Here is a 25136-nt window from a genome sequence, read left to right as displayed (position 1 = left end):
CGGGAGAACTTCAAAGTAGATTTTGTTATTAAATGTAATAAACAGAATATCCAGCAGTATCTTCAGTAATACCAAATGTATCTCACCCGTGTGGCTAACATGTTGATATTTATCACTCCTGCTACGTACACGTGAAAAATATCAAAATATTTGCCCACTCGTGAATATATTTGGTATAACTGAAGACACTGTTAGATATCCTCTGTTTGGGTTTTTCTTCGTACGACATATATGGTAACATATTAACGTTGGAGATTAACCTTTCGGTAACAACACGCGTCCTTCTGCTTCACACAATAAAACAGTGACCGTCAAAAGCAACGCCATTTCCACAACCACTTTTACAAATGACAACACTAACCGTTGTTTGGGTACAAAGAACAAATTGTCTTCACGTTGCAGCATCTCTGATAACAAAGACAGTGAATTTTAGACAATACTAGTTACACAGGGGAAAACATTCTAATGATAGAACCCAGAGCACCCTCACTAAATGTCAAACTATCTCCTAAAGAGTAACACGTAGAAACATCGTAAGACTAGTCGAAGGTTTAGGATTTACCCAGAACTTCGAAGTGAGGAGCTGAAACAAACTGCAACATCTTGTAAAACACAAAGATAATATATTTCTGTAAAATTGACAATTTTATATCAGACAGGAGAAAATGGCGTTTTAAACAAATTACTTCCCGTTACTGGAAGCCGTTACAGCACCATTTGCTCGACCGTTTTATGACATGTCGCAAAATTCCATGCAAGAAATGTGTCTTAGTTGAGTTAGAGATGGAAATTCGTGGTTGGAAGCATCATTTTCGATGAAATTACTATGTCAGCATGCCAAGAGCTGGAAATCGTTCCCAGCGGAGTTGACAATAGCACAAAAAAGCGCTATTTATCGTGGAACTGGCGTTAATTGGGTTTGGTTTACGAGGGCGTCACTAAAACGCGGAACCAATAATCGATCCGTTTCGTCCGGAAAAAAAATCAAACAGAATTTTCAATCGCGTTTTACTTCATGAACACAGACATTCAATTTTCATACTACTGGTCTGTATATCCGGTTAGGTTCTAATTTTTCACTGAAAGAACTGAAAAATGTTTTACTGGATAGATCTGCAATTGAATTCCTTTGTTTTGTGTGTTGTTTTATTGTTTATTTGTTGTATTTTAATAGATTTAAAAAAAAAATGCATAGTTATTTTTCTCTCTAATAAGTAATATCCTATGTTTCAGTAATATTGAATACAAATGTCTTAAGGAAATTTCATATGTTGATTTCATGTTAAGACAATAAATCTCGTTTGTAACTTATTCGTGAGATTTTAATTTAGGTTTTCGAGAATTACCCAGAACAAGTACAACGATTCCCGATGTTAACACAGGTGACATGAAATAATGTCCGAAATCTGGTCAACACAGGTGACATGAAATAATGTCCGAAATCTGGTCAACACAGGTGACATGAAATAATATCCGAAATCTGGTCAACACAGGTGACGACAGGAAATAATGTACGAAATGTGGTCAACACATGTGACAGGAAATCATGTACGAAATGTGGTCAACACAGGTGACGACAGGAAATAAGGTACGAAATCTGGTCAACACAGGTGACAGGAAATCATGTACCAAATCTGGTCAACACAGGTGACAGACAATCATGTACGAAATCTGATCAACACAGGTGACAGGAAATAATGTGAATGTGGCAACTGAGTACAGAAATCGGTGTCACAAGGTGACAGAAATAATGCCGAATGTGGTCAACACAGACATAATAATGTACGAATCTGGTCTCACCAATGGTGATCAGGAAATTATGTACAATTGGTCAACAGTGACAGAACAATCAGTACGAAATTGGTCACACGGTGACAGGAAATAATGTCCGAAATCTGGTCAACACAGGTGACAGGAAGTCATGTACGAAATCTGGTAACACAGGTGACAGGAAATAATGTACGAAATTTGGTCAAACTCTGCACTAACAATTTCTTGAATCGTAGCCTGATATAAGAAGTCTTTCATTATGGTACTAGTAGTCTGATATATTTCAATGTGGTAGACTGGTATATTTTGAATGTGGTAGTCTGTTATATTTTGAATGTGGTAGTCTGGTATATTTCAATGTGGTAGTCTGGTTTATTTCAATGTGGTAGTCTGGTTTATTTCAATGTGGTAGTCTGGTATATTTCAATGTGGTAGTCTGGTATATTTCAATGTGGTAGTCTGGTATATTACAATGTGGTAGTCTGGTATATTTCAATGTGGTAGACTGATATATTTCAATGTGGTAGACTGGTATATTACAATGTGGTAGTCTGGTATATTTCAATGTGGTAGTCTGGTATATTTCAATGTGGTGGTCTGGTATATTTCAATGTGGTAGACTGATATATTTCAATGTGGTAGTCTGGTATATTTCAATGTGGTAGCCCGATATATTTCAATGTGGTAGTCTGGTATATTTCAATGTGGTAGTCTGGAATATTTCAATGTGGTAGTCTGATATATTACAATGTGGTTGTCTGGAATATTTCAATGTGGTTGTCTGGTATATTTCAATGTGGTAGTCTGATATATTACAATGTGGTAGTCTGGTATATTTCAATGTGGTAGTCTGGTATATTTCAATGTGGTAGTCTGGTATATTTCAATGTGGTAGTCTGGTATATTTCAATGTGGTAGTCTGGTATATTTCAATGTGGTTGTCTGGTATATTTCAATGTGGTTGTCTGGTATATTTCAATGTGGTAGTCAGGTATATTTCAATGTGGTAGTCTGGTATATTTCAATGTGGTAGTCTGGTATATTTCAATGTGGTAGTCTGATATATTTCAATGTGGTAGTCTGGTATATTTCAATGTGGTAGTCTGGTATATTTCAATGTGGTAGTCTGGTATATTTCAATGTGGTAGTCTGGTATATTTCAATGTGGTAGTCTGATATATTACAATGTGGTAGTCTGGTATATTTCAATGTGGTAGTCTGATATATTACAATGTGGTAGTCTGGTATATTTCAATGTGGTAGTCTGGAATATTTCAATGTGGTAGTCTGGTATATTTCAATGTGGTAGTCTGGTATATTTCAATGTGGTTGTCTGGTATATTTCAATGTGGTAGTCTGGTATAAGTAGCCTCTCAATGTGGTTTATCCCTTAATGTCATTTATTTCATTCAGTAAAGACGCCTTATCTTAGTCATTATAAATGTTATCGTAATGTTTACTATAAAAGCACTCCCTTGTAAATTGATATAAGCGTTTTGATAATGTAAAAGTCAGATAATGAATTATGATTTTGTTCTCGACACCCATATTGCTTTAAACATCACAAGCACCTGTGTCATAGACGGATGTGACTTCTCGTCAATGGCGATCTAACCCTCTAAAAGGTTAATGATAATGCTTTTAACATATCAGGATAGCTAGTCAATGGTTTATTTCGCAATATGCCTAGAAGTGACCGTAACAAATTATCGGGTCCCTGTGTATGCACTAGAAGTGTAACAAAATAGCACGGGAATTATTATGTCAAATACGTAAATCCAGTGACATTTAGGATTCTCATATCCGTCTGGTTATAAGCATTTACGAAATCCAATGATTCTATAATGGAATACGATTAGTAATTTAAGTTACAGCGTTGTATTCTCGACAGACAAACGGTTAAATTTAAATTTCGAGCAAGAATTAAATACAATTTCGCGACGAGACAAAAAGACACTTTTGTACTGAGTTTACGGCTTCTAAATGACGAGATATTGGTAAGATTCGTTTCCCTGTGCTATATTTACTAACCTGATAGACGATTTACCATCTCTCCGTCGTTCGCACTCCGCTGTGAAAGTAGTGCGTGAGCACCTCCGGAGGTTTCTACGCTGAATAGAAGCCAGCTTACGTCGGGGAGAGAGATTTCCATACCATAGAACGCTAACATGATGAATGGCACTGTTATTAAATGCAGCGAATTTGAGATAATAAGCCGTGGATTGACGGAGCATGAAAAGTCTCTCGATATCGCTTTATGATAAGTTTTACGCTAGCAGTTAGTGGGGGACTTGCTACTCCCGAGATGTGTGTGTATATATATTTATGTATTTTATCTTGTTAATGGCTTTCTACGTTGGCTGGGCATGGCAAAACAGCGCGTTTAGACTTTATACACACGGAGCAACGGTTCGTGATTTCAAAAATTTACATAATGTCGATTTTTCCATTTGTGGGGTCGAATGCGTGTGTGGTTTTAGCGAGGAGTTAGCATACACTTATATATATATATATGTATATATAGGTAAAGCCGTCTCTGGACGAGGCTCATTACACACCGGGACACACATCACACCAGCATTCACAAGAGACCCCAGGCTACCCTGCTTTAACTAATGCCATACGTTTTACTGAGCATAAATGAGAACATAAGAGGTATTTTCAAATAGTTCTCGGTTTTTTTCAGAGAAAAAAACCATCACTGATTAATGTTTGTTTCAATCGACATCAGACAGACTAATTTAAATTAAAAATACATTTTTCAAGGAAAAGATAAAAGACAAATGTAGTCAATTTGACGTTTGTGTGTGTATTTTATGCCCCGGATAAGTTTAATGTGCCCAAGTCAAACATAAATAAAGAAAGATTGGAGACATATTCATCCTGTGTCTTTGTATTGGGTTGTTCACCCGAGTTGCTTCTTCTGAAAAAATACTCTATTTTATTCATAAAAAAGTATTCTATTCATTTCTTTCTTGTTGTAAATTTATATTTTTCAAAATTCATTTTATTCATTTAAATTGGTTCATTACTATTTTTTTCCCCTTTTCTTGGTGATTTCATTGTGGAACTGACATGAATTAAAAAAAAACGTTTTGTATATTTTGTATTCCTCTTTCACTTTCTCCTAATTTTATGTTATGTAAGAGCAATAAGAAATTATAGAAGATATTTTTTTCTAAATGAAATGCAATACCTTATAAGAAATAGAAACTTTATCTTTAGAAGTTGATAAACCAAATCTATATGAGCATATCTTTTAACAAATAATACCCATCTGCTTGAATGAAAACTTAGTAACATTTAAGATGAAATGATATATATTTACATACATAGTATGTATACCAGTCACATTTAAGTCACCATTCAATACCAGTCCAAGGTTTATATCACAGAGACTAGGCACCCATTCCCAATATAGACAATATATATATTATATATATTATATATAATAAACAAACAACTGAAACCTGTGCCTAATCCCTGTGGTTTATATTTTGGACAAATCAAGTGTAACTCTACATTAATAATACACTTTTAGACTCGTGAATCTGCAGTGATCATATATTCAATCACAGCCTTATCAATTAACTTTCAAATGCTCTGACCACAGCCTTCAAAGTCAAGACTGAAAGGGTGATCATGATCATGGCAAAAATGAATTAAAATCAATTTTATTGTAGACCTATGGCATCTATGTGTATTAAGATTATATTCCTTGCAGTATTTAAACATTATTTTGATGATATACTTAACACAAAACTGAACTCAAATTGTCTATTTTTGATTAAAATTAATAAAAATATTTGGTGATTCCAGCATTTTCCCCCATCCGAGCTGGTCATATTAGGCCAACCATATGAAATCTAGTAGATTAGTGAAAACTGAAGAATTGACCCTCTTGGGAGATAATATGAGTGAGTATCAAGCATAACCAGATGACAGGTTAAATGTTAATATGCTGGTGTTGGTTTGATTTTTTGTTTCTTTGTTATTGATAACAGCACATAATTTGATGAAATATTAAAAGAAAACAAAAATTCTTATTAACATTTGAGGACACATACACAAAATTCTCCCATTAATATTGCATATTTAAAACGTTTCTAAGAGACAGACTTTAACTCGTTAAATGAAGAGTGGTTGAGTAGAACTTTAAGACCAGACCACAGCACAAACGTTTATGTTTCATATTTTCCTCCATGCATTACATCATGAACAGAGCCTTATGGAATCCATTCATCTTACAAGCACAGGATATGACAGATAATCAATACTTATTTGAAGGAAAATATTTCAACTTATAAAATTTCCTAAAAGTGGAATTCTCTCTGTAACGAATAAATAGTTAACATCAGGCCATTTCCAAACTCCATCTTAGATTGCAAAATATTGTTTTAAAACTATAGCAAATAAAAAAGATTCAGAAATGCTTATGAATTATATTGTATGTATCATTCTATACTAAAACCTATTGAAGTGTATTTTCTATGCATCAAGTTCTATTTTACGACTATATACATTTTACCAGTAATCCTCAGATATGTCCATTAAGCGTCATTTTAGGTCATTATATGAACTAAACATGTCTTGCACATTTCTATGTTTTATCACTACATCATACATATTTTATTTCGTCGCCGATCATATGGAATCATAAGCGACGCAGCAGCTTAAAGATATATATCATAAGTTATATTACTGAACCATAAAACAGGCACAACTTCATTGAAAAAAAAACCATATATGAAACAGAAATCTCGTATAAGTTCACGAATTCTTCATAAATACCTGCAATATGCCTCTTTGATTACACCCGTAGTTTCGAATTTATTTTCGAATTTTATACCCAAAATGGAGAGCTGTGGGTTAGTTTAAAATTGTCCATTAAATCCTTCAACATCTGAAATTACCAGCACAAAGTTCCGTCTGTGGTAATGTGGGTATGCAAATTACGCATATCCAGTTTAGTTGTTGTATTGAATGTGCAACCAATCAAATTCAAATCCCGTGTCACGTGGTTCTTCTAATCTCCATAATATTCACTTTTATGTAAACATGTGCATGTTGTGTACAAACTAGTGTTCCGCTGAATCAAGAACAGCAATTAAATATCATATCCCGAATTATCGTCAGATTCCGTCATAATGTGTGTGACCTTTGTAAGGCAAGGTCACCCAGCGGTATTGGAACAACACCAATTCTTTCTGTCGCCACGATTGACCACCCTGTAGTGGCAATGCATTAAATTCTCATCTATCATACCACGTGATCTAGCAACCCAGCCGATAGCGATCTGCCGCAGAGAGGTTATATTAGAAAAATCTAACCACAAAACGACTGAGTCGACTCCCGGAGTCCTATTAGAAATCTAAAACGTGGGTTATATATATATTTATAGAATACTGTATATGCTTCTGGTGGAAGGTAGTAGAAATGGGAATTTGGAAGTGTAATGATCGACTCTATTTTCTATGTTTCACCAGGATAATGGCATTTTCACTGCCGAGTGGATTTGTCACCATTAATCAGGCTATCGATAACATGTTAAACACAACATTTACGCATGGTCAAATAGCATACGTCATTCCCATTTAAAGCAGTATTTATTGTATTCGTAGAAAGATCTTTTTATAATGACATGCAATGATTTAAAACTTGTGTGTACACATGTCAGACAGCGGTTCGCATGAAAATTCAGCTTATTGAATGTTTGCATCACAAAACTTCTGTTAATCCGGAAAAAAATTGCAGTAGTGAAGATGATCTTTTTTCAAAAATAGTATTACATAAACATATATATTTTATATGCGTAATGTAAATCACGTCTTTTCTAAGAATGGCTTCATAATAGGTCAATTCACGCGTGGCATTTTTTAATATTAAATGTTCAAAAAAATGTTTAATTAAAACACAAAAATTAATACAGTCCGTCTTTCCGGTACCATTCTAATTTTGATTTTAACCTGAGAGGTCAAGTGAGGTCATGACACAGATTACAGTTCACCATGGATTCCCGCTGGGTGGTGACAAGGAGACAGAAATTCCTTTGTTACGGCCATCTCGTCTGTCCTTTAACAATCTAGTGAATATTCATGATTCGTCGTAGAAATTAATCCGATTTGATTGAATACTATATATAGGATATTCATGAATTATTTATCCAACCATTGTTTCTGACGTGTGAATGTATCAACGGTTGGTAAAAAAGTTATTAAATAATAACTCCATAACTATTGTCCGGGCTTAAACGATTAACGAAAATTATAGATAAACATCGACATAGTTAACTCAGACACCTAACTATGGCTCAGGTTAAGTGAACAAAAATATCTTTCTGCTTGAAGGGAAGGTAATGAATATATATCTAGTTAAGCCGTGTGTATTTTTTATAGTCGCTGTGTATTGAAATTAACATAACAAAGACGTTCTACTAGGATTAGATCCGTATAGCACAGTATAGAGCAGGTAAACACAAGTTGTATGCAAATTACTCTGTAAAGCAAATGTCGGGCCGTTGCGAGGAGGACCCTGACTGAGCTGTGCGCTGATTGGCTTATTCGTGTGTCTACTGAGAGGACACACCACTGGTGCATATCGGTTATACACTGTTTAATCAACGGTGTGGTAAAGCAGTCCCAAGATTCAGAAACTTTGTAACGCTTGCTCAGATCTTACGTTCCTTAGATATAAACCATGTATAGAATATATACATTTGTCTGCATCGGTGCAGTGCGATATTATGTAGTCTTATTCCAATAGCTTTTCAATTGATTAATGCATAATTCAGATGCTACCTTCAGTAATTGTTCAACTGTTAATTTCTTTTATTTTTTGACAACAAACTTGAAAATCTAATGGTACTTCGTAAATAAAAAATCCGAAACTAATTATCAATAAATATACTGTAACATTGGAGTATATTTTCGGATTTTCTATGTTTTTATCATTTTTCTTCTTTTATAATCCAATATTCAAAAGAGTTGGAGGAAACTAAAGTAATATTCAAACAAAATTGTATAACTTTTCAAATATTTATAGTTAGTTTAAATGATAATTTCTGTCCCTTTTCCAATTTCTGCTTGTAGAAACACTTACTTTGGTTGTATTTCACATATGTGTGTATGTAGATAGCCCAACAACATATCAGGTACAGAAGTAAACTTGATGTATTTTATTGGTACCTTCATTTCAATAATTTAAAAGAAATGAAGCCAAAACAATAATTTCTTTGGTGGTACCAAACTTCACCTTGGTGAGTTCTTTAGTAATTATATCTTGTTTCCTAACATTTTAACAGATATCTCAGAGGAATAAATCAAATGGTTTAAGTATTATTTCATAAAAGGTCTATACGCATTTGAAAAAATATAATTATATTGATTTTTTTATCTTTGGAAAATATCATGAATTAGAGAACAATGGTGGCAAGTATTTCTAAAATAACATGATTTCATAAAAATGTACCTATCTAATATACTGATGCAATATATAGCTTCAACAGTAAAATATGGAACATTGTTCTGGTAATTAAAACTATTGTAAATGGTTACATTTTTTATCTATTACAGATTTCTGTATATAATATATATATACATATGAAAGCTCATTGTCTATAAAATAATGAAAATACATAAAATATATATATATATATAATAAAATGACAGTATACATAGTACATGGCATTTCACATCTACATTCTCCCTTTTTTGCGGAAAATGGACCAAGGTCACATCTCAGGACTTGACCGAGTAAAAAAAATAAACATTTTGTATAATGATCTGAAGGTGTCTAACTTCCTAAGCGGTGTTGAGTGGGGTATTTTTACCTTGTAACTTCCTAGACTTGTTTTCCTTATTTTGAAAGTTTCCTGGTTGAAATTATGTCCTATCAGCGGTAATACTCTAAATATTAATTCATTCAGCAATTATTCAGTAACCACAAAATTTTAATTATTTGTCAAATTTCCCAAACCAGTCATACATCCCAATTAATTTTATATAAATCATTTTGTTAGACGATCTCACCAGTTCTAACAAGCCTGTAATGTCCACATTTGTAGTACCCGCCACGCTGACTAGGCAAACTAAATCAATCTCAATTAAATTTAAATATTAAATATCAAACATCAGAAAAAAAATACAGGTCATTTAAAGTATAATTCGAGATTTAATTTGTCCGGAATTACATACACAAGAAATATAGCAAACTAATGGACATATGATTATCAACATTTAATTCAAAAGTAACATGCATTTGTCTGGTATAAACTGTGACCTAATGTATAATAATTAGCAGCTGTGATGATTTAATTGGTAGAAATATTAATAACTCGTTTCTCTATTATTAGTTTCTATAAATTGATTTGATGAGCTCCGGTAAGCATTCTACTCAGATATATTCAAACCCAGAAAACTGAATGTGGAATTCAAAAATTTTAGTTTATAAAGTTCAATTACGTATCATTACTGGGTTTTTTGCCAGATAAGATGTATATTAAAGTTTAATTCGGTCAGAAACTAAACATTCAATAGTAAACTTCGGAAACCCACCGGTCTGTCTATCACATGGCGATCTACACACCTCTAATAATGTCAGGACGGTGTAATTTGATCAGAACTTGATGTTACACTCCGTATATTACATAATGTTAAAACATGATTTATGATACTCGCACCATACACAGAGAAGCTTGTAAAGTACCGCACTGCTGTATGATTTACAAGCGTTTATGACGCTTAGATGAAGAAGTGATGTCTATTTAATGAACTCGGTTACGAAGTACGGAGCCCGGTGTGACATGATATTTACATGGGCGATAAATAGGCTATTATTCTCACAATAGAGTGTCGACATGGTAACGACCGGGTCAGCCTCAAGGTAATCACGTGACGGTCACTTCGCACCACTGAAGGGGACACGCACGGCTGAAAACTATGACGAATCATGGGTTGCAATGATTTATAATTTTAGACGGTACCTTTCGTTAGCAAATTGCGAATCGCCGCGTAATCATCTCGGTCTAATCCGTCAAGGCTCGGATTCCAACCTCGAATGTAATCGCCACATTTCCTTTACCGGAAGTAACCCGTTCAATATACATCTGTATTTCTAATGAAATCAATATGGCGGAATCGAAAAGTGTACATACATGTCACGATGAGACATGTCCAGACTGCCCTCGCTCACTACCACACTGGAGATGAACATTTTGCCGGCATTTTCTCGTGGGCCGTGGCGTGTCTATGGATGTCGCATTTTTTCCATCGATACACATTGGATATATTGACTGCATAATAATACTGCATGAAACAAACATTCAAGTTCTGATTCTGAACCTTGACGGAACTGAGTGACCGAGCAATTCAAATTAGAGTGATTTCATTTGCCAATACACAAACGAATCATTCGATACGAGACAGTGATTCGTTGGTCACATGACATCATATGTCTAAATGTTGGTCAGTTATCGCATCATGCTTGATGGCTAATAATTATATCTAAAATGAACCCCCCCCCCCCCCCCCCCCCCCCCCCCCCCCTCCCCTACCGTCCGGTACAATATGCGGAACCTGAAATCAAGTACCTCTGTAGTCTGTACTATAAAGTGTTGCTCGATAGGGGAAGCGGTAGTAGGTACAGCTTGTGCCGCGAATGTGGAGTTCGCGTTCACAAAAATAGAATAGCAATGACATCAGGGCAGGGCAGCATATCGCGATGGTCATCTTGACCATGTCAAACATAGATATTTTCTAGTTTGAACGAAAAGTATATAGTTGCGAGACTTTTCCCGTAGTTTATCTCAAACCCCCAGAACAAAGGATTCCTCCGGAGAGTGGAATCGAGGTAGTTTCTTCCAGCAGCAATGATATGAAAGATGATGGTATTGAGGTCAATCCGGGTGTAACTGTATTGTATAAATGCATGGCGATTTGTCTAGTTCAAAAATCCCAAAGTCCAGTTATCTTCTAAGTCAAAATCGTTACTCCACCAACTCACCATTGGCGCCTCGGAAGGTAAACATTCTCACAACGTAACAACTCATGGTTTTACACCAGCCGAACACCCACGCGAGGTCAACAAACAGATTTATTAACCCCTATCTTTTACACGTGATAACAAGTGTAAATACTTGTGTAAGGAAACTGTTACTCTGTGTATACCGGGGTGAGAATCAGAATTGTCCGTTCTTACTCTCGTTTGCTCGGGATGCGATGCTTTATATCCACTTTGTTCTCCAACTCATGGACATTGTGAAGAACCTTGACATTTTGTAACTATCAACAATGACTTGAGATTATTTGAAGGAAATAGCTGTTTTCTACTGGACAAAATAAAGCGTTCAATTTTTTAAATTTAGTTTTTATACTTTTTCATTATCATAGAAATTTGACAATTAAAGCCAGATCATTTAAAAATAAAAATGGTCAATCAACGATATATCTAAACAGGGATAAAAAAAACGCCGGATATTATACTATTATTAATTTATAACTGGTCCTAATATTCATAATTTAGTTTCAAAATTGACCATGTTGCTAATTCCAAAGATACTCAGTCATTATGCAACACTGATCTATATAAAGTACAATAAAAACCATTCGGTATTGAAATGTACAATACTTGCACAATTATCTAAATAATACAACACTAAAATTGCCACTAACTATAGCATTATTTCATTCACATTACCAGTAACTATAATAATTCCAAATTAATATTACCACTAACTATAGAAATACTTCATTAAAAATTGCCACTTACTATAGCAATACTTCATTAAAATTACCACTAGCTATAGCAATACTCAAATATTAAAATTACTACTAGCTATAGTAATACTTCATTAAAATTACCACTAAATATAGCAATACCTCTTAAAATTACCACTAACTACAGTAATACCTCATTCACATTACCACTAACTACAGCAATACTTCAATCACATTACCAGTAACTATAGCAATACTTCATTCACATTACCAGTAACTAAAGCAATACTTCATTAAAATCATCACTAGCTATAATTCATTAAAATTACCACTAATTATAGCAAACATCATTAAAATTACCACTAGCTATAGAAATACATCATTAAAATTATCACTAGCAGTAGCTTTAACAATAATTCATTAAATTACCACTTACTATAGTTGTGGAATTATTGTTTTTGTTATTTTGTTTATTTTTGTTTTGTATCAAATTTTATATACACTATACAGAGGTAAGTAATTTCGCTTGAAGATCCCGCAAATGGGATAAAGTTGTCAGCAATATGCTCACTTAATAGATTTATAGTCAAAGTTATTATTAAAATACACAAAAATCTCACAGGGACCTGGCACACCTTTTTACCCAAGAGTTCCACTGAGCAAGACGTGAAAAATAGAGGAGAGAAATAAAGTGCAGAGTATATAATGTGATCTTATATAGATTAAACCCATATGTAAAATTTAGTAAGTATGTTGGGAAATACCTAGTATTTGTTTTAAATGAGGCTGTCGAGTTACAACCTACCATGTCCTTAGTATAATATTTTTTTAGTTATATAATTATATATCATTCATTGGATCTGTTCATGTTTTCATATCACGTTTCTCAGCAGTAGATAATAAGTATAGATTGCCTTCGGTTAAATAACATATTTTTTACATAGATACTGGCAGTCTTTTTATTTAAATCAGATTTAAGATTTTAAGACTATTCCTTGACAACCTCCATAAATCACAACTAAACGAAAACATTAGATAAATTATTTCAGATGCATTTTTCTCCAAATTGAAGGACACGATTTGTAATATTCTCCCAATTTAATATTCTACATTGTGACGCTATAGAATGGTCTGAAAGACTATGACGTTATTCATATTATGACGACTATATGGGTTAATTGGCAAACTATGACGCGCCTAACATTAGATTTGAATATGTCATTATTTACATTACATATTTAAGATTTGATTCGATTTTTGGAAATGTAGATTTTTTTTCACATGCAACAGTTTCGTCCTATTTACATGAATACAATAATCATGCCACGGTATAGTCTCGAAAGTAGATCAGCATAGTACAACAATAAAACCATATGTTTTCCCTTATTAGCAGAACTTATATGTATACGTGAACTTTCTTTCAATAACGGCACTTAATTATAACATTTCAGTTAAGCTCCGTGTCATATGAAAAATCATCTTTTAAAACTCTTATGATGATCAGATGGTTTTGATATCTGTAAATATTGTAGATAAAAACATATTTATCCGAAAACTGATGAGACAACGAAAAAATTCAATTATGTTCACTTGCTATTAAACTCTAACGGTGCCTTTTAACCATTGATATATTTCTTATTGTATGACGTCACAGTAATATTTTAGTAATCTTGTCATGATAATGGGCGAAACACTTTGTAGAGAAGGGCAGTCATGACCTAGGACTATTCTATCACAGTTTATAGAGTACAATATAAGTATCTAGTTAAAATAATTATATATAGGTGCATTGTACATAAATAACTCTTTTTAAAATTATGTTGCAATCGATCGACTGTTTAATGCAATAATAATTGATTCACAAAACTAAAGATTTATAATGCTGATCAGAAAATTAAAGAAAGTTATAAAATTATGAATGCATGGTTTAAGTATATTGATCATACTCAGGTAATTAATGAACCCGGAGAGTATCAGACACATTACACAAACTCAGACTAGAGGGAATTTCCTCTTCAGCGTAGTTCGAGGTTCGAAGTCAGACACGGGCAAGTTAACAAAGACATTCTCTCCTGTGCTAGTTAGTGTACAACTGAACGTCAGTTGAAGGTCAATAATGGAGTTTGGAGAATAAACGGCTTGGTTTTAAATCACGTTTAGCTTACAAAACGTCCCCACACTTCATAAATTAGATATCTCTTCGCCCAGTTGGGCTGACCGCTCGCGCTGAAAGAGATACTGTGATGTCCAGCTGTGTTGGCAGCCCACCCATACAATTATCGGACTCCGGAGACCCTCGAAGATGACGTCACGAGAGAAAATTACATCGACAAAAGCCACGTTCTGGCTCAAATTTCACTTGAAAACAATTCATTAGAAATAATTGATAATCAAATATACGTCCTCCGTCATCTAACTGGAACGAGATACAATATAACAGAGAGAGTCGGGAATAAACACAAACAATTTTTCTTAAAATAAAAATATACACGAATCTTTTCAATAAGTTTAGCGAGTATGGCCATGCCCCCGAAATAGCTGAAGATTATAGATTAAAAAGCTATTCACAGAAAGCAAAGACTATGTTTAACCTGTAAATTCAGCTAATGGTGCATACAATTATATTTCTATTGCTCAATTAACCAATCGGTTAGATCCGAAACTCTTGATCTCCAGATTGCTGAAATCTTTAACCCAACTTTCAGTGATCTAGTCATCCAATACAAAGATCATACTTCAGCCTTGTATATTATTATATAATCATTATACTTAGGAAGCCGGGCCTTCCTCATTTTGATTTAGTATTATATATATATATTTATATATATATACGTTATTTCCATGGTGTTCGTGTGTAGACATCAGTTGTACATATATGACAGTGCTTGAATTGAATCTTTTCGTCAACAATGTCATGAGTTTCTCCCCCGGGGGCTATATAAATGGTGCCAACACTAACAAATTCTGATTGAAATCAATTTACCGAGTTCTAATATGTATGCTTCAGATCCCGCGAAACCTGTCAAACTCGACCATCTCTGTTAGCCGAGTGAAGAGTGGTTTTGTCTGCAATCGTTACACGTAGAAACTATCGCTACTCGAAATGGAGGCTTCGACTCGTGAGGCGGCCAGTAAATAAACGTCCCGGTAGAGGTCGATATCTGGGTCGGACGAATGACTGCCCAAGTCTAGACGTACAACGCACGGACAAAGATTCCAGCAGTAGAGGTATAAGAGAGGACGAACTACCGAGTGAGTAGATACCTAGAACGCGTACGGACGAACAAAGACTACGTAGATACCTAGAACGGACGAACAAAGACTACGTAGATACCTAGAACGGACGAACAAAGCCTACGTCACTACGGTATTAGAGGTCAAGACTAAGAGAAAGAACGATCAGCCGAGCAGACGTCGTTATCTAGAACGGACGAACAAAGACTACGGTATTAGAGGTCAAGACTAAGAGGACGAACGACCAGCCGTGTAGACGGCAATATCTAGAACGGACGAACAGAGATTTCAGTAGTAGAGGTCAAGACTAAAAGCTGTCGAACGACGATCCTAATAAGGGTTGGGACCTAGAATTAACAACAAAAACTCCGGAAGATGACGAGACCTAGAACCGACAAAAACCGACCCTATATGAGGTCGAGACCTAAAACGGACGAACGATGACCCCAGTAGATGGCGATACAAAGAACGGATAAAAAGGAACCAGCAAAATGCGGAACACAGAACAGACGAACAACCCATGCCGAGAGATACTCCACGAGAATACAAATATGCTGATTGTCAGTCAATAATTGTATTATACCTACATTTCTGGCTACAAGATGGGATTGTCATCTACAAACCACCGACGAAAACAGAATCACCTCAGTATTATCGTTCTCAAATGTAAAGTGCATACGCAGCGTATAATCAAATATGTAATGAATCGGCATAAGATTATTATCGATTCTGCACTACGAATTATCTTTCTGGTAGTTGTGACGTCACAAAGTTCCACCTCGCTCCAATGCGCAATACACGATACACCAGCAGTGTGCGCTGCAGTGCAGAAATTAAATTATATCAGATGGAGGGAATTCTGTTTTACAAATAACCCACACAGCCATCAAAGTTATCTCCTATGATTTATCAAACTAACCAGGCTGTAGAATACAAGTAAATAGTTGTATTTTCAGTGCACGAGATAACCTCGTGCACCATATGCGCCCGTACGTCACTGTAGCGGAACGCCGTATTACGTGATCATGCGCAATCAGAGGGCTTTGTATGGCGTTGCTTCATTACGTTACCATAGCAATGCAAGGATATATAGCATTTCGGTAGACAGGTGTCCAACGTGAAAATATATATATATATTACCACAATTTAATTTTGGTAGACACACTATGTTGAACAAATTTTGAATATGGCTATTTCAATATATTCGTATGTTTTAAATATTTAATTAAAATATGTATAATAAAACTAATTATCGGAGCCAGAGACATTAATTTGATAACTGATGCAATTAAAAAAAAAAACTATGTTATATATGATCGATTGATAATATAGTGTCAACATCTTCATTGAAATTCATTTTTACTTCAATTTCCACTTTTATATTCAACATATTTTAACATCTATACAATGGCTCCAGCTACGTGTCAACCTGTCCCCCTAATCCCCTATGGAAGCACACATTCACACCTGGTTACGGACCAAACATCTTCTCGGGTTCGCCAGATCTCAGCCCACATCTGTTCCTTTATAATCGAGAGGAGAAACGAGACAAAATAAGCAAAATTCGTTTCTAATTTCGCTTTGTGTGGACACACGAAAGCCCACAGTTTCATTCAATACCGGACGAGTCTGTCCGCCGACCTCTCCAGCGATTGACGGCTATTTTATAAACAACACAGCTGTCATTTATCACGAGCGAGTCCTTCAGCTCGGCTCAGTCGGGTCGGGATCCTTCGGGCGTGGAGAATCATTGTCGAACCTGGAGGCTGAGCGATATAAACGACACACTTTGTAACTCTACCCCCCGCGACGTTTCCTCCAACCGATAATGACCTTCATAGTTAAAGTGCATATATTTTTTGAAAGGTTCGATATTTTTTCTAGTCGTTGTTAACTTATATATATATAGCAAATGGTTTAAAAATACTTTTACAGTCGATTTTTTTCTGAAAATTATTACGTAATTTTAAGTGATTTTACCAAGGCCGTGTATTATATTAACAATTTTATACTAACATTATGATAATTGATAATTTTTACGTAAAAAAAATATCTCATTATGAAAGTTTCTGGGGAAAACTATTATCTATATTTAAGTTGCTTTAATTAGTTTTTTTATGTATTTAAAAAATATATGATCACTGAAAGTTTCATGTTTAAATTTATTTGGTTGTAACATTTTAACCTGTCATTTTCTTACTGATAAGTAAACAACATTTTTTCTTCAATAACATTGTTATATAGAACATCCCAAATATCAATCAAAAACTATTTTTATTATAACTTTGTTCTTAATATTACATAAAAGCTTTTAACAATATCTTGTATTAGATCTAGTATCTTTTATTTTCATTTTGATTTGCACTTCCAATGCCAAAGGCTTATATACTAGTATTATATTAGCAGTATGTATAATTTAGGTATTTGATAGGGAAATATTTTCTTACATAAAATTATGATATAGAAATCGTCATTTCCCTTCATAACACACCAGCACGTTCTTCAGTTTCAGCAGGTTAATTCGAATGACATTTCAACTTGAATGTCTATAACGATGTGCATGTGTTCTTGCGTCAATGGATATATGTCAGCTAACTTTCTCTTGGTATATCCATAATATAATCTTAAGCGATTGTATTCATTTTAACTCTTTGTGACGTAAACGAGGAGTTTCGGTTTACACTCCGTTCCTCTTGTGGAACCTCCTGGTTGGTGACCTGTAAGCTTGCCCGATATCGTTCGGTGTGGTCTCTAGCCCAGGAAAGCCTGAATTACACACACATACACGATTATCGTATGACGAGACTCACGTGTATCTATTTATATGAGGTAAGTATACACAACATCAACTCTGTTTTCCGCTGACGACAAACACCAGTCACACACACAAAGAAATGCCTTGGTCGCTCTCTCCGCACCGCGATCTACTATACACTGGTGACGCCATTTTGAAACGTTCAGATTAGAGTGTGTGTGAGGTCAAATTCGTTATGCGGATCATAACTAGATAAACACACATGCAAAAAGCAGGATTTTACGAAATTAAGAAGAACATTAGATCACAAATAAGCTGTTCTTACCTCGGATCCCTAATCAGGCTGCAAGTTGGTAAAAAATCACCCTCAAATATTAAACGAATTAATATACTCCAGGCTCAAAAATTCGCTACATATCACGTGATAGTGTCATTATCTTGGGGGTATTATGTGCGCTGTGCCGTTATTTATAGATGATTTTCCCTACGGACCAATCAGAGGCGAGCAAGAAATCGCTGGCCATTCAGATGTCAGGTCGTCGTGAGAAGCGAACAATGAAATGCGGCCTGGTGTGGGTTTGCCCGGGACCAAGTTTTACGCTTCAACAATTTCCAATAAAAACATACTCGCTGTGCTTGAGACAGCTTCGTCGAGCGAGTCGAACCTGTCGAGTGGAAAAAATACTTTATTTAATTATAGCTTGTCGGGTCGTGGAAATATTTACCTGCATCGGGCACGGATGATCTACTCTACGATATACACACATCGCATACTTTTAGAAATAATATAACAATTCCTATCTGTTTATAAGATACATGTTAACACAATTCTGACCATGTACGCGATGTATATGCTTATATATTTATTTATCTATTTTTTTTTTGTCAGAAAATGTCGATTTCTCTGAAGACAAGAAATTGATTAAATAAAAAATAGATTAGGATATTTGAGGATATTTTAACAGTGGCACATTTTATTATATTTTTGTTTGTAGATAAATTTCTATAAAATATAGTTTAACGTCTGGGTTGAATATATATAAATATATTTCCTAAACTAATGTTGTGGAATAATATTAATTTATTTTTATATTTACTCAAATATGCTAATATAATTTTTATAAGAAAATACTACTAATTAATTTATTTTGATAATTAAAGCTACATTGTTCAGAAATGTATTGACATAACTTACTATTTTTTCTTTTAAAATATTTGAATAAAAGAAAATTCTAGCAATAAAATGTATTTATAAATCAGTTTGGGAAGCTCGATTGGTATCAATTAATAGCAAAATAACATGTGATTTCTTCATTAACATATTGTTATGTTAATATATATTTTTTTAAAGTAAGCAATTGTTAATATTAGAGGAATTGTAAATGTCTAAATTAAAGTTGACCATGCAATAAATAGTGTCATGCATAGTAAAAAAATTATATTTATCTATTTAGTTGTTTATTTATTCAATTATCAGATTAACTTTTTAATCCGTTGATAAGTAAACAAGTGTACAGAAAAATTATGTTGTAAGCTACATATTTAAATAACAATTAATCTACAGCAAGTCTAATATAAAATTTATATTTGTAAACAATATATTAAAAATACACAGGATAAAATTTGCATATGTAAAATTTTTGCATGTATCTGAACATGTGAATATTTTCATGATAGAAACTATTGTTTTAATAGTTTCCCGAACCGTATTAACTTCATATTCTGAAATTCACAAAACAAACCCCACAAAATTATATGATCCAACATGCATGTAAAAGAAAGTTCTGTACTGAAAAAAATACATTAATATCAATTTTTTCATACTTAGCTTGTTACCAACAATATTGAATTAAGTTTTACTATTTGTGAAATATGCATAACGATTACACTTGTCTCTTGAAAGAATCCCAAATAGTTAAATTTTCTATTAAGCTTTGCAATCCACAGCACTTGATAAAGCAGGGGTTTGCTCGGGTCATATGAATTTACGACATCTTATGGATTACAAAAATAATGATAGACATATTATTTCGATTTTTTTCCCATTTGTCACGTGATGCAAGTTCGGCAAGGTTACTCAGAGGTCACATGCAAATAATGGTAGTATATCTATATGTGTAAGTTCATGCACGTGTGGAATATCATGATTTCCGTTTCACATGCATGATCTAACATAGCATGTTTATATGTCATGATGTTCATGTTTCTCCGTCAGTTTCCGGTTATTACCGGAAATGTCACTGTTTGATGTAGATTAGATGCAGATCATATCAATCGTATGCTTCCTAATTGGGGAAAAAAAACATATATACGTATATATATATATTCATTATTTGACATGTATCACGCACATGAATTTGAATTGGAACTATATCACGTGACAGTACCGAATTTCGTGAACATATTACTGTTATATGAAGTCCGCACTGTAGCCAATAACGTAATCATCACGTTAGGCGTATCACGTGTTCAAAAGCGTGGCATCCATGAGACAAATCGACATAAGTCGGAGCCTCCTGTCTTTGGACCGAAATCACAGACAATAGACAAGCTCCGAATCTACAGCCGTAGGTCATGTTAACGGAATCTCGAATCTAGAACACCCTTGTATGTTATAATATACATATAGGTTGGAGTAGTGCGAGCTGTTTTTAATTTGGGACACGGATTGGGGTTTGAGTGTGAGGGGTAGGAATGGGGTATTCAAGGTAGTGAAGTTTAGCGGTGGAGTTGCATAATATTCCAATCTGTTATATTATCTTAAAAAGTATATATCTTTATATGTACGTCCCTGTGTGGGGAATGGAGGTGGTAACGAATACCTCCATGGATTTTTACTACCTAAAGTCCACGTATATGTTATTCTGATACTAATTGACATATCCAGTATATTGTCCTAGCCGACAGTAGCAACACTTATAATTGGACACCGACGGTCGTGACCCGACCGAATTTTATATAATTGATAAATATGCTTCTCTGCTACAATAGATGCTGTTGATTATATTTACACGCACGTGTGATGCCTCTCCTGGTTTAGGACAATGTTTGTATTTCATAATATGCCGTTCATATATCAATGAACAACCGTTACAAGTCTGACCTATAAACGTTTATGGTAATCGGGGGTATCACCGGACTGAGGAGTGCGGTCCTCGACCCCATGTGAGGTCGAGTGTTGCGTACGCAATCCACGGCGGAGTCTCCTTTTCGTATTTGACACGTGACCCCCTAAGTCCCGCCCCAGGTCGGTTTTATCTAGCACGAATCACGCTATACACACAAAACTGAAAGGCTGTACCTCATACCATAATATATAACACACACTTATAGGTACATTTATACATTTATTTAGAGTAAGATAAAGTTAATATTCTGTAACTAACGCATCAATATAGAGGAACATTAAAATGACCGAATCAATTAATCCTCTCGACGTGATTTCAGAGTATCTTACATATCATAGGTTATATCAGTAACAAAGTAACATTTTAACGAAATTTAATATAATAGTATATTTGATATGAAAAATATGAAATTAAATTTTTCATCAATATTAACATGAAACATTATGTAAATACTTAGCTGTCTTAACATCAAAAATCCGGATAACATACATTTAGTGTTTCCAGAAGCCTGATAGAAAAATAAATAAATAAAAATAAAATTCATAAAAACCTGATAATTTTTTTAATCATAAAATAGAATAAAAATAAAATTAATTAGAAATTCCCTAACACTGGAAATCGCCTGGTACAGAAAGCTGTATTGTTTGACTTTCTGACGGTGGAATTTCTGTCCCCTGTATATCATAAATATCTGATATATTATGTTACGGATTTGTTTTTTCGAATGAACGAAAAAAAATATGCTTTATATTTACACATGGATACACATTCCTGATTTACATAAATTATACTTGTTCTAAAATACACAATTATTGTGATAAGACAGATCGAATGGTTAAAACAAAACCAACAAAAATATTTAACATACTAGTATGCATATACTATGACAACAGTTTGACGACTGAAATGTATTTATGTATACAGTAATTAGTCTTCGGTAAAACGATATTATCTAATGAGTGAATCAACTATGATCTTTATAGAGTAACTGAAACTTCTGAGTATTGTTGAAATCCCTGTGGGGATGCCTATCATTTCTATTTCATCCGCCCACATTATATGTCACAAAGACGTATCCTTTTCTCTTCTCAAATTTACACAATTTAATCTGGAGGTTGTCATTGATTGATATAAACTTACTACTCCATGGAAATGAAAATTTGACGGAAGATATCAAAACAAAAGTTTTAAGGAGTGTGCAAAATTATATATAATCCAGCCAAAGGTTTTGGTAATATGCTAAGATATATATATTTTTCCTTTTTTGTGTGTGTCTGTGTTGAATTGTTTGAATAATATAGTATTCTTTATGACCCTGTTATGCTATTTTTCTGTGGAGAGTGCCTTAGTAATGTTGTAATAATAACTTGTGCCTCATCCTTTACGCTTTTAAAGCGAATAAAATTTGTTTAATTAAAAAAAATATGAGTGAATAAATATACCGTGTATGGATTTGAACTGGCGTGACTCATTCCACTTATTTAGATAATGATGATGTCATCATAAAAAGTCATACAAGATCCGAAGTATTCAGATATCATTTTTACTCTACAACTATAGAAATAAAATAGTACAATCGTACTGTAATTACCCTGGTACTAAAAGGACCGACCCGGACTTGATGTAAACTTTATTTCGTTTCTTTTGATAGAGTATATGACAACATTTTTGTAACAACAACAAACAGAAACAGGATATGGAAACAAGCTTGAAAGCTTATACTAGTCCACTTCCTTCCCGGACTTAAATAACTGACCACCCCCACGGACCTTAATATTTGGTTGGGAATTATGTCAAGTCCCTGTGGTACTAATTACACATTTAAATCAATGAATTTAATCATTTAATTATTTCTATTTCTATTTTGTATTATAGAAAGTAAAAGAAACCACCAACATTACCAAACAAGAAATATCTTTAAAAAGATAAACGACATAGTTTTAATGCTGGTGGTTATAATGTAAAACTGCTGGTGAAATAAATTAACAAAGTAATACGCTTCAGCACAGATAACAAAATTATATCAGTTTGAATCATTTTTGGTGGTAATAAGACTGCATTTGAATCAGAAATATTATCTTATTAATATGTCATTTGAAAAGATACCGATGATCCACTTATTCAGCTTGCATTCAATCTTAACTTTGTTTCGTTTTTAACTGTATATCTGCATTTTGCATTTACCGCTACATTGACCAATCACATACTTCATCTTGACCAGTAACGCCACCTGTCGCGTCATATCCGGGGACAAAAGAAGATTAGACGGCTCTGCCGAAAAATAACAATTTTACACAGACTTCGTTACTAGGTTACCCAAAACGGTTGGTCAAGCTTTCTAATTATAGATACGTTGTATCAATGAGTTTAATGAAAGTTCAAGCTAACAACTGTCAAAGAAAACTTCTTAATGCTTATATTATAGAATGAAACTGACTTTGCATACAGATTTTTCAAATTCGTTTATATATATATATAAAATAGAAACTTCGAAAAAGATCTTTGAGATGTGTTATACAATGTGTCCAAAAGAAGTATAGCAATAAACTCAATGATCATTGGATTCATTGCGTAATTACATTTTTCAATATTTCAAACAAAATCTTTTATAATAAAAATCCACCATATTCAGATTACAAGAAAAGATTGTTCAAACTACGAAACTTAGCACATGCAATTGGCACTATTTACAAGTAAACACATTTTTGTATGCGGGTTTGTTTGGTTAATCGGCCCGTGAACAGCCAAAGTCATTTTGAGATGGGGTCTCCTTGTAGTAGCTGGTGGCTACCTCACTGAACAACATACATGAAGCCCGTTGTACGCCATTAAGTGTAATTAGGGTCTCGACAGCGCAGATTGACCGGCCCCTGTCTCAGCATCTCGACGGATGATATATAACTGAACGTGAACTATACGAGTACCACGGTCCAAATGGAGTTATCTATAGAAGTAAAACGGTAACAATATATGGGAATGCGTTTGCCAGTTATAGAAAATAAGTGAAATTGATATTGAGTAAGAAATGCAATTACTCCATTTGTACACGTATTTAATTAACCTGAAACAAACCAGAAAAAAATCTTAACTCCGGTTTCATCAATATTTCTTAAACTTAAAAACAAAAACACGAAAAAACTGAAGAAAAAAACTACTTTTTATTTTAAAAAATTCAACTTGTGTGTCCGTAAAGAATCATGACAGAAATTCAAAAAAGTTCCCTTACAAAGATTATTTTCCTTAAAGCCAACATTGCTTCCTATTGGATAAGTTTAGGAATTTCCTCAATTTAAGGATCGTCGATGAAACTGGAACCTGATTTTAGTCAACAAGTCAAATAAAAGTGTAAAATGATAATAAGTGTTTCAGAAAACAAATCCGAACTATAACTCAACGAGGAAATTAAGTGCGAGAATGCACATACAGGATAGGGATAAAGTGTTCTGAAAAGGTGGCACTTGTAGTCCGTATGATAGTAATAAAATGATACATTACACACTCTAGTCTTTGAATATGGATTTGATGGGGTTCTCCTCG

At 34.0% G+C, this 25136-nt stretch overlaps 1 protein-coding gene across 2 annotated transcripts in view; it reads right to left on the bottom strand.

The window, feature by feature from the left end:
- The window catches only part of LOC117343589 (polycomb complex protein BMI-1-A-like), a 30667-nt gene extending 11753 nt beyond the window's left edge, over nucleotides 1-18914 (bottom strand). Inside the window, exon 1 of one of the 2 annotated variants that reach the window (XM_033906019.1) lies at nucleotides 18797-18914. The gene's annotated coding sequence lies outside the window, so the exon portion shown is untranslated. Of the gene's footprint in view, nucleotides 1-3801; nucleotides 4116-18796 lie in introns of those variants that run through there. The other variant, XM_033906020.1, reaches the window with a different exon arrangement.
- Between the last annotated feature and the right edge of the window lie 6222 nt (nucleotides 18915-25136).

Source organism: Pecten maximus, chromosome 15, assembly GCF_902652985.1.
Source record: "Pecten maximus chromosome 15, xPecMax1.1, whole genome shotgun sequence".
Taxonomy (NCBI): domain Eukaryota; kingdom Metazoa; phylum Mollusca; class Bivalvia; order Pectinida; family Pectinidae; genus Pecten; species Pecten maximus.
The sequence above is the reverse complement of the archived record's forward strand: the minus strand, read 5'-3'. Positions and strand labels throughout refer to the sequence as shown.